The sequence below is a fragment of the Muntiacus reevesi genome, chromosome 2 (genome assembly GCF_963930625.1).
Source record: "Muntiacus reevesi chromosome 2, mMunRee1.1, whole genome shotgun sequence".
NCBI lineage: Eukaryota > Metazoa > Chordata > Mammalia > Artiodactyla > Cervidae > Muntiacus > Muntiacus reevesi.
Window position 1 is genome coordinate 217,719,765 of NC_089250.1, and position 12,175 is coordinate 217,731,939.

The window sequence follows — 12,175 nt, forward strand, 5'->3', positions numbered from 1 at the left end:
CTCTGGGTCCAAATTCTTGCTCTAAAACTTTGTAATGCTACAATATTAGACAAGGCATTTAAGTCCCCTGGGCCCCAGTTTTGTTAAAATAATAGCAGCAGCTATGTTTTTTTATGAATAATAAATGAATACATATTTGTATATGGAGAGTATCAAACTTAGATACCAAATATATTAAATTAATACATAATGTACACTATATACTATATGATGAAATAGATAATGCATACAGTATAATATAATGTATATAATATATAAATACGTAATGTTGTTGTTGTCTAAGCCATATCCAACTTTTGTGACTCCATGGACTGCAGCATGCCAGGCTTCCCTGTCCTTCACTATCTCCCAGAGTTTGCTCAAACTCACATCCATTGAGCTAGTGACGCCATCCGACCATTTTATCCTTTATTGCCCCCTCTTCCTCCTGCCCTCAATCCTTCCCAGCATCAGGGTCTTTTCCAATGAGTTGGCTCTTTGCATCAGGTGGCCAAAGTATTGGAGTTTCAGCATCCATCCTACCAATGAATATTCAAGGTTGATTTCCTTTAGGATTGACTGGTTTGATCTCCTTGCATAGAAGTATAAATATATTATATATATATATATATATATCAGTCAGTTCAGTCACTCAGTCGTGTCCAACTCCCCTGCAACCCCATGAACTGCAGCACGCCAGGCCTCCCTGTCCATCACCAATTCCTGGAGTCCACCCAAACCCATGTCCATTGAGTTGGTGATGCCATCCAACCAGCGCATCATCAGTCGTCCCCTTCTCCTGCTCTCAATCTTTCCCAGCATCAGGGTCTTTTCAAATGAGTCAGTTCTTTGCATCAGGTGGCCAAAGTATTAGAGTTTCAGCTTCAACATCAGTCCCTCCAATGAACACCCAGGACTGATCTCCTTCAGGATGAACTTGTTGGATCTCCTTGCAGTCCAAGGAACTCTCAAGAGTCTTCTCCAACACCACAGTTCAAAAGCATCAATTCTTTAGCACTCAGCTTTCTTTATAGTTCAACTCTCACATCTGTACATGACCACTGGAAAAACCATAGCCTTGACTAAATGGACCTTTGTTGACAAGTAATGTCTCTGCTTTTTAATATGCTATCCAGGTTGGTCATAGCTTTCCTTCCAAGGGGTAAGCATCTTTTAACTTCATGGCTGCAATCACCATCTGCAGTGATTTTGGAGCCCAGAAAAAAAAAAAATATATATATATATATATATACACACACACATACACACAGCATATATATTAAAGAGAGAGAGAGAGAGAGGGAATGTCTGTGTGTGATGTTTGGAGTAAAGCCTAGCACTATCCAAGAACCTCATGAGAGTAATCTAATACTATGTAATATATATGACACCCAGTAGGTTCTCAATGAATGGTATTATTACTTGTAATATAATAAATTCAAATGACAGAAGCTGCCTAATTTTTAAGGTGGGGAAGCCTGGAGAAAAAGAACTGCAGCAAGGAAGGTAATATTACATAGATTTACATTCTCCCAGTGCATGAATTTAATACCTATTGAACTAAATGCAGGAGCTCTAACATACAAGAATGAGCTTGTGATTAAATAAAAGGTACAACAGACAGTAATTGTTTTGAATGCCTCTTGATGCTTTTAAAGCTCTTTAAATGTACCCAACCACAGCATGCTAATTTTAAATGATCAACTCCTACAGAGTAATGGAGTATAGTCTTAACTCATTTAATATTACTTACATAGCTGAGGGCTTCCACATCAGCTAAGCATACAGACTTACGGAGCTATTTTGTAGATACTTTGGAGTTTTCTTTTTAATACCTTGCTATAATTATAATTAGTTCAGAAGGCCTGGTAACACTTTGAGATAATTGTGCATAAATTAATTGCTAAAGGGCACAATTAACTTTTTATTAACGTTTGCAATAATAAACATTCAACTTGGTTTCTAATATTTCATAAATTATATTCCATATTTTAATTGCTCCTATATTAAGTTTTATTACTTAATGTCCTTGAATATTTGCCTTGGGGACCAAAGCAAGCATTCTAACATACTTAATCCAAGAGAAAATCTGCATTCAATTAGAACAATATGAGTCAATCAAGTCACAGACTCAAATCTCCAACCTGTGTCATAGACAAAAAAGAAGAATCTGCTCATAGAAATCTTCTCCATGGGGAGACAAGCTGATAAAATTGTAACACTTTCATAAAATGATATAGTTTACCTCTTTAGGGTAAAGGACTTTTTTTTTTTTAAACTATGGAAGTTAAACACCATAGTGGAATGATCTCAATATAACATGCTCAGTCCTGAATTAGGATTCACCTGAATTAGGATGTGGTAGACTTGCTCATTCTTAGAGCTCATGGTGGAAGTCACTTTTTACTTCAAGTAAGAACGCTATTTTTTTTTTTAGGGGGGGGGGTGAGGTAGAAAAGAATACCTTTATTTTTTTGCCAGGCAAAGGGGGACAAAGCACGCTCCTGCCTCAAAAACTGTGTCTCAACCTGGGAGGATTTAGTGAGGAATTTTATACAGTGGTTTAAGGGTAGGATTGCTAATAAGGATTAGGGTGTGTGCAGGGTCGGCCCTCCTTTAATCTGGGCTAAGGTAATCTCTGTCTCTCTTTTTTTTTTTTTTTCAGTTTTTTTTTTTTTTTTTTTTTTTTATTAGTTGGAGGCCAATTACTTCACAACATTTCAGTGGGTTTTGTCATACATTGACATGAATCAGCCATAGAGTTACACGTATTCCCCATCCCGATCCCCCCTCCCACCTCCCTCTCCACCCGACTCCTCTGGGTCCTCCCAGTGCACCAGGCCTGAGCACTCGTCTCATGCATCTCACCTGGGCTAGTGATCTGTTTCACCATAGATAATATACATGCTGTTCTTTTGAAACATCCCACCCTCACCTTCTCCCACAGAGTTCAAAAGTCTGTTCTGTACTTCTGTGTCTCTTTTTCTGTTTTGCATATAGGGTTATCATTACCATCTTTCTAAATTCCATATATATGTGTTAGTATGCTGTAATGTTCTTTATCTTTCTGGCGTACTTCACTCTGTATAATGGGCTCCAGTTTCATCCATCTCATTAGAACTGATTCAAATGCATTCTTTTCAACGGCTGAGTAATATTCCATGGTGTATATGTACCACAGCTTCCTTATCCATTCATCTGCTGATGGGCATCTAGGTTGCTTCCATGTCCTGGCTATTATAAACAGTGCTGCGATGAACATTGGGGTGCACGTGTCTCTTTCAGATCTGGTTTCATCAGTGTGTATGCCCAGAAGTGGTATTGCTGGGTCATATGGCAGTTCTATTTCCATTTTTTTAAGAAATCTCCACACTGTTCTCCATAGTGGCTGTACTAGGTTGCATTCCCACCAACAGTGTAAGAGGGTTCCCTTTTCTCCACACCCTCTCCAGCATTTATTGCTTGTAGACTTTTGGATAGCAGCCATCCTGACTGGCGTGTAATGGTACCTCATTGTGGTTTTGATTTGCATTTCTCTAATAATGAATGATGTTGAGCATCTTTTCATGTGTTTGTTAGCCATCTGTATGTCTTCTTTGGAGAAATGTCTGTTTAGTTCTTTGGCCCATTTTTTGATTGGGTCATTTATTTTTCTGGAATTGAGCTTCAGGTGTTGCTTGTATATTTTTTAGATTAATCCTTTGTCTGTTTCTTCATTTGCTATTATTTTCTCCCAATCTGAGGGCTGTCTTTTCACCTTACTTATAGTTTCCTTTGTAGTGCAGAAGCTTTTAAGTTTCATTAGGTCCCATTTGTTTAGTTTTGCTTTTATTTCCAATATTCTGGGAGGTGGGTCATAGAGGACCCTGCTGAGATTTATGTCGGAGAGTGTTTTGCCTATGTTCTCCTCTAGTTTTATAGTTTCTGGTCTTATATTTAGATCTTTAATCCATTTTGAGTTTATTTTTGTGTATGGTGTTAGAAAGTGATCTAGTTTCATTCTTTTACAAGTGGTTGACCAGTTTTCCCAGCACCACTTGTTAAAGAGGTTGTCTTTTTTCCATTGTATATCCTTGCCTCCTTTGTCAAAGATAAGGTGTCCATAGGTTCATGGATTTATCTCTGGGCTTTCTATTCTGTTCCATTGATCTATATTTCTGTCTTTGTGCCAGTACCATACTGTCTTGATGACTGTGGCTTTGTAGTAGAGTCTGAAGTCAGGCAGGTTGATTCCTCCAGTTCCATTCTTCTTTCTCAAGATTACTTTGGCTATTCGGGTTTTTTTGTTTTTCCATACAAATTGTGAAATTATTTGAAGAACCCTATTTTAAAAAAAATTATACACAATTCCTGAGAGGAATCTTATAATCTCTCTGCTTTGAGGCTACACATCTGGATCCAAAATACTGGGAGCCAAGCATGAGAAGAGATACAGTATATCTCAGTGTTTGGTTAGCAAACTTTCCCATAACCTTGCTATTTTCAGTAAAACCCCTCCACCTGACTCTCATTTCTACCTGATGTTTCTGAATCCAAAGACTCTCTTTAAGGATGCTAGTAGATATTTAAGTACAAAAAATCTGCTTAAATCAGCAGTTATATGATTGACTGATACAACCACGGGCTAGACGCTTCACATTTCGAACTACTTCCCCAATGGTTTCTACGTGAAGACGTGTTAAGTTTCATTACTCTAGGGGCCTTGAGAAGCAGAGTCTCTAAGTACAAAAGCTCTTTGAGCTGTACTCAGAGCAGAAGAGGAAAATTCACAGGAAGCCTTCTCCACATACAGCCTGGGCTAATCAAAGGCACCACAGACAGGACTGCTCTTAAGGGGAGGATGATGGGAAGATGACTGGATCCTTGGGGACCACAACAGAGGAAGATGAATGTGGGACCAGGCCAGGCCTCTGAGAGGCCCTAGGAGTCAAACAGCGGAAACCTGGGGTGGAATTCACCACCCAGAGCCACTCAGGGGGATGCCATGAAGGCCCTGAATGGCACTCTCTGCCAGGCCTGCTGGTTGTGTCACACATCTAAGTGAAAAAAAAAGAAAAAAATGTTTAAAAAGGTGGGCTTCCCTGTTGGCTCAGACAGTAAAGAATCTACCTGCGATGCAAGAGATCTGGGTTCGGTCCCTGGGTTGCAAAGATCCCTTGGAGAAAGGAATGGCAACCCACTCCAGTATTTCTGCCTGGAGAATCTCCTTGGACAGAGGAGCTTGGCTGACTACAGTCCATGGGGTCGCAAAGAGTCAGAGACAACTGAGCAACAACACTTTCACTTTCTCTTTTTCATAATTATGAAAAGATTTCATTATATATTCTGAAATGAAAAAGGCAAGTTGCAAAACACCATGTGTATTTTGCCTTCATTTTGTGTTAGAAAATATTTGTATGCATGTGTATATTTTTAACATGAAATATCTTCACTCTCAGGAGGGCCTGGGGTTGGTGGGAGAGGATAAAGTGGCATCTTTTACTTTTAACTTGACCACTTTCTCTTTATTTTATAATTACTTATTTTATTCTTCAAAACCATTTCCCCCCAGGAAAACTATAACATGAGCCATACAGAAGCAACACATGTATGGTTTCAAATTTGGAATAATTACATGAAACAAAAACAGGTGAAATTTATCTTAATATATATTATTTAACCTAATATGCCAAAAGTATTATCTCAACATGCAATCTATAAAAAGTGTTAGAAATATTGCACATGATTTCTTATGCAAAATTTTTGAAATCAATTGTATATTTTACATTTAGCATCTCACAGTTTGGATAAACCACATTTCAGTTGCTCAAAAATGTCTGTGGCTAATATCTATCAGCTTGGATAATGCAGTTTCATATTGTTTAAAATATAGAAAGTACATGTTTTTACAAAAAAATATTAATTAAAATATGTATTGAAAACAGCTGCATCCCAATAAAACAGTGTAATTTTCTAACTACCTTATTTCTTTATACTGATAAGAATATGTCTGAAGTTGATCACTTTCTCATTTAATTATCTCATTACATTGATCCAAGCAGATCACTTTCTATTCAGGGTCTAAACCACCTTGATGCCAAGGAACAGTTATCACTTTTAATCTCTTTCAACTTAAGTAAGCGCTGACCCAATAAACATGCACAATGCTCATTAATACTGATGAATACTGAGGAAGGAAATAAACCCCAATACCTATGCTTCATGAGCAGCCTTTCATGATCTCAAGGAGACAGGAGGCAAATGAAGTGCTATTAGCAAAAGCACCACTAGGGGGCGGGTGTGAAAAACTGCCGGTCCCAGCCTGAGACAGCAAATGTACCAGGGGTGGACGGATCGTGTCCCACAGCTCTGACATGCCTGGATGACGAGCCTGGAGACCCGGTTAATTTCAGTCAATAAGAAAAGCTCCTTGATGTTCTGCACTGAATGTTCAACAAGACAAAACATGACTTTCCTTTGTTTTCACTCTTCGTGAATTTAGCCTCCAGCAGAAAGAGCCACTACAACTAGGAACCAGGGGCCCAGAGCAGCCCGGTCCTGCTGTTCTGTTCTCCTTTCTCCCAAGAAATGCCTTCCTCCCTAAGAGCAGTGCAAAGCTCTTAAGGGGAAAAGCAAGGTGGAGACTGGCTTCTCATACCATTTACGAGGAGCCTCCTGACCAAATTCTCTCGGTTCCCAGGTCAAAGCCCTGTATTTATCCTGAAAACCACGTGAAAATAGAGAATTTCAATCCTCATGGGTTCCCCCACTTTCCCACTGAAGCTCATCTGACTCACATGGTGGGATGGTGGCTGACCACCATATCTTACGTAAATGCACATTTCAACACACACACACCCCTCACACACAAAGCTCACACAGACAAAGCCACTCAGACCCACACTCACAGGTTTATACAAGTATTCACGGATGTTAAATATTAAAGCTGCACTGCTGTTTTACTGAGTTGCTTCTGTTTGTAAATTTAAGATGAGTCTGTTCAATATGTAAAACAATTTCTTATAAAACCTTGTAGGATTTTTGTTGGTGCTGCTTATTTTGGTGTCTGTGTGTTTGCTTCAGTAGTGTCCAACTCCTTGCAAACCTATGTACTATAGCCCTCCAGGCTGCTCTGTTCACGGGATTCTCCAGGTAAGAATACTAGAGGGTTGCTGTGCCCTTCTCCAGGGGATCTTCCTGACACGGGATCAAACCCAAGTCTCCTGAGTCTCCTGCATTAACAGGCAGGTTCTTTACCACTAGTGCTACCTGGGAAGCACTTACTTATACTCTTTTTTTTTTTTTTTTTTTTTTGGGTTATAATTTTCACAGATTCTTAGTTTTACTGTCCTGCTATCCTACTTGTTCTATTTTTTAAGCACAATGGTTGGGAGGAAGCAAAATGCTCATTTTTCAAGAAAAATCTTAGCATGTGATTCAGTGTTCATTTAATGTAATTGAAATTAAAAGATGATTGCTCCTTTGAAGAAAAGCTATGACAAACCTAGACAGTCTATTAAAAAGCAGAGACATTACTTTGCCAACAAAGGTCCTTGAAAGGTCGGGTATGTTGAGGCATGCCCCGGAAAAAGTGCCACAGACAAGTTCCGGAGGCTGGCTAAACTTCCGGGGACCGACCCCCTGCAGCCTGGTCTGATCAGGAGCTGATACGGAGCCCTTGGACACCCACCGCCGCTGTAGCCCGTGCTTTCTTCCTTACATGGAAGGACCTGGCCTGGACGCCGGCCCTGGCTATAAAACCTCTCCCCATCTCTCATACCTCGCAGACTCCCTTTGTCTCCTCGCTCATCCACCCCTCCCCGGGAGAACTGCCCGAGAGCGCCCGCCCAATAAAGGCCTTCATCAACAGTCCTTAGAGGTGGCTCTTTCATCCCGTGGCGTTTTATAACAGTCCTAATGGTCATAAAACTATGGTTTTTCAGTATTCATGAATGAATGTGAAAGTTGGACCATAAAGATGGCTGAATGCTAAAGAATTAATGCTTTTGAGCTGTGCTGTTGGAGAATCCTCTTAGGATCCCTTGGACTACAAGGAGATCAAAGCAGTCAATCCTAAAGGAAATCAGTTCTGAATATTCATTAGAAGGGCTGAGGCTAAGGCTGAAGCTCCAATACTTTGGCCACCTGATGCAAAGAGCCAACTCATTAGAAAAACCCTGATGCTGGGAAAGATTGAAGACAGGAGGAGAAGGGGATGACAGAGTATATGATAGTAGGATGGCATCACTGACTCAAGAGACATGAGTTTGAGCAAGCTCCAGGAGATGGTGAAGGACAGGGAAGCCTGGCATCCTGCAATCCGTGGGGTCGCAAAGACTCAGACACAACTGGGCGACTGAACAACAACAATCTTCTCATCATCTATATGATATATATGACATCATATATGTACACAGGGTGTTTCCTGATAGCTCAGCAGGTAAAGAACCTGCCTGCAATTCAGGAGACCTGGGTTTGATCCCTGGTCAGGAAGATCCCCTGGAGAAGGAAACGGCAACCCACTCCAGTATTCTTGCCTGGGAAATCCCATGGGCAGCGGAGCCTGGTGGGCCACAGTCCATGGGGTCGCAAAGAGTCAGGCATGACTGAGTACAGCATGCATGCATATACACACACCCACAAAGCACTATCATGTGTAACTGCATACACACACACACACACACACACACACACACACACACACACACACACACACACACACACACACATATATATCAGATCAAGAAGACTAAAAACGATTCCTCTAGTCAACTTTGAATGCTGACAAACCCGAGGCACTCTTTTTTCCTTACATATATATATTTTTTGGAGTAAAGAAGAAAAGTCTGTTCTTACACATCAAAACCCTTTCTTTCAAGTCACTTTAGCAACATTAGCTCTTGTTGCTATGCAAGAAATCTCTGATCTTCCTGAAAGAAGCTACCTTATTTGAGAACATGACAAGGCTCCCCAAAACGTGCAGCACAAACAATCTCAGAGCACCGTGTGAACGACATGACATTTTCATACACTGGCGCTGAGACACGAGCCACATCCCTTCTGGAGTACTCTGTACATTGTGGTTTGCTCCCTTCATCAGTGTTTCCCTTTGCATCCTCAAAAGACCCCGCTGAAGCACGCGCTCTTCTCTTTCTGAGGGAAGGATGTGAAGACGACTGACCTCCTCATCTTGTAGGCTCTGTCTTGTTAACTGACATTCTGCCTCCTCCCCACAAATGCCATCAATGGATATATTCCTACTTTTTCCTGTGTCGCTTCTTCTGTATCTTGGTGAAACTCTCTGAAGTGAGATAGGAACACGTGTATGTAATGAGTCATGGATACAAGGAGGTAGACCTTGTTGGGATGATGGTCTGTCTGACTTTGGCTGAATGACGCCTGTCCAGGAATCTCTTTTTCGACGCAAAGCCTTTGCCAAATTGATATTTTACATTCACGCATGTTGATACTGAAGCGGTAAAACTAGTACAGTAAAATCCCCATGCCATACTCAGGGATGTATTTGTGAGAGGTTTTTCAAAGACTTTTAAGAAATCAGTCTTGTCTCACTTTTATTCAAATAAAGTAACTTCCCGGGTGGCTCAGTGGTAAAGAATCTGCCTGCCAACGCAGGAGACGTGGGTTCAAACCCTGGGTTGGGAAGGTGCCCTGGAGAAGGAAATGGCAACCCACTCCAGTATTTTTCCCTGAAGAATTCCATGGACAGAGGAGACTACAGTCCATGGGGCCTCAAAGAGTTGGACATTACTTAGTTAATTTAAAAAAAAAAAACAATACCATTCAAGACAGAGGAAATGCAAAGCAAAATTCAATCAGGTTGTCCTATTGGAAGGCAAATTGGAAGTGGTCAAACAGGAAATGCTAAGAGTGAACATCAACATTTTAGGAATCAGCAAACTAAAATGGACTGGAATGGGTGAATTTAACTTAGATGACCTACTACTGTGGGCAACAATCTCTTAGAAGAAATGGAGTAGCCCTTGCAGTCAACAGAAGAGTCCAAAATGCAGTACTTGGATGCAGTCTCAAAAATGAGAGAATGATTTCTGTTCATTCAATATCATGGTAATCCAAGTCTATACTCTGACCAGTAATGCTGAAGAAGCTGAACAGTTCTATGAAGAACTACAAGACATTCTAGAACTATCACCCAAAAAAAGATGTTCTTTTCATTTAAGAGGACTGGAATGCAAAAACAGGAATTCAAGAGATACCTGGAATAACAGGCAAATTTGGCCTTGGATTACAAAATGAAGCAGGTCAAAGGCTAATAGAGTCATAGCAAACACCCTCTTCCAACAACACAAGAGAAGACTCTACACATGGACATCACCAGATGGTCAACACTGAAACCAGACTGATTATATTCTTTGCAGCCGAAGATGGAGAAGCTATACAGAGTCAGCAAAAACAAGATTGAGAGCTGACTGTAGCTCAGATCATGAACTCCTTATTGCCAAATTCAGACTTAAATTGAAGAAAGTAGGGAAAACCATCAGACCATTCAGGTATGACCTAAATCAAATCCCTTATGGTGGAACTGAGAAACAGATTCAAGGGATCAGATCTGATAGACAGAGTGCCTGAAGAACTATGGATGGAGGTTTGTGATACTGTAAAGGAGGCAATGATCAAGATCATCCCCAAGAAAAAGAAATGCAGAAAGGCAAAATGGTTGTCTGAGGAGGCCTTACAAACAGCTGAGAAAAGAAGAGAAGCTAAAGGCAAAGGAAAAAAGGAAAGACATTCCTAATTGAATGCAGAGTTCCAAAGAATAGCAAGGAGAGATAAGAAAGCTTTCCCCAATAACTGATGCACAGAAATAGAAGAAAACAATAGAATGGGAAAGAAGAGATCTCTTCAAGAAAATTAGAGATACCAAGGGAACATTTCATGCAAAAAGCGGGCTCAATAAAGGACAGAAATGGAAGGGACCTAACAGAAGCAGAAGGTATTAAGAAGAGGTGGCAAAAATACACAGAAGAACTATAAAAAGATCTTCATGATCCAGATAACCACAATGGTGTGATCACTCACCTAGAGCCAGATATCCTGGAATGTAAAGTCAAGCGGGCCTTAGGAAGCATTACTCTGAACAAAGCTAGTGGGGCGGATGGAATTCCAGTTGGGCTATTTCAAATCCTATAAAATGATGCTATGAAGTGCTGCACTCAATATGCCAGCAAATTTGGTAAAGTTGGTAGTGGCCACAGGACTGGAAAAGATCCGTTTTCATTCCAATCCCAAAGAAAGGTAATCCCAAAGAATGCTCAAACTACCACACAATTGCACTCATCTCACACGCTAGCAAAGTAATGCTCAAAATTCTCCAAGCCAGGTTTCAACAGTAAGTGAAATGTGAACTTACAGATGTTCAAGCTGGATTTAGAAAGGGCAGAGGAACCAGAGATCAAATTGCCAACATCCACTGGACCACTGAAAAATCAAGAGAGTTCCAGAAAAACATCTATTTCTGCTTTATTGACTATGCCAAAGCCTTTGACTGTGTGGATTACAATAAACTGTGGAAAATTCTGAAAGAGATGGGAATACCAGACCACCTGACCTGCCTCTTGAGAAACCTGTATGCAGGTCAAGAAGCAACAGTTAGAACTGGACATGGAACAACACACTGGTTCCAAATTGGGAAAGCAGTATGTCAAGGCTGTATATTGTCACCCTACTTATTTAACCTATCTGCAGAGTACATCATGAGAAACACTAGGCTGGATGAAGCACAAGCTGGAATCAAGATTGCTGGGAGAAATATCAATAACCTCAGATATGCAGACGACACCATATGCAGATGAAAAAGTTGGCTTAAAGCTCAACATTCAGAAAACTAAGATCATGGCATCTGGTCCCATCACTTCATGGCAAATAGATGGGGAGACAGTGGAAACAGCATCACACTTTAATTTTTTGGGCTCTAAAATCACTGCAGATGATGACTGCAGCCATGAAATAAAGACACTTACTCCTTGGAAGGAAAGTTATGACCAACCTAGACAGTATATTAAAAAGCAGAGACATTACTTTGTCAACAAAGGTCCATCTAGTCAAGGCTATAGTTTTTTCAGTGGTCATGTATAGATGTGAGAGTTGGACTATAAAGAAAGCTGAGTGACGATGCTTTTGAACTGTGGCGTTGGAGAAGACTCTTGAGAGTCCCTTGGCCTGCAAGGAGATTCAGCCA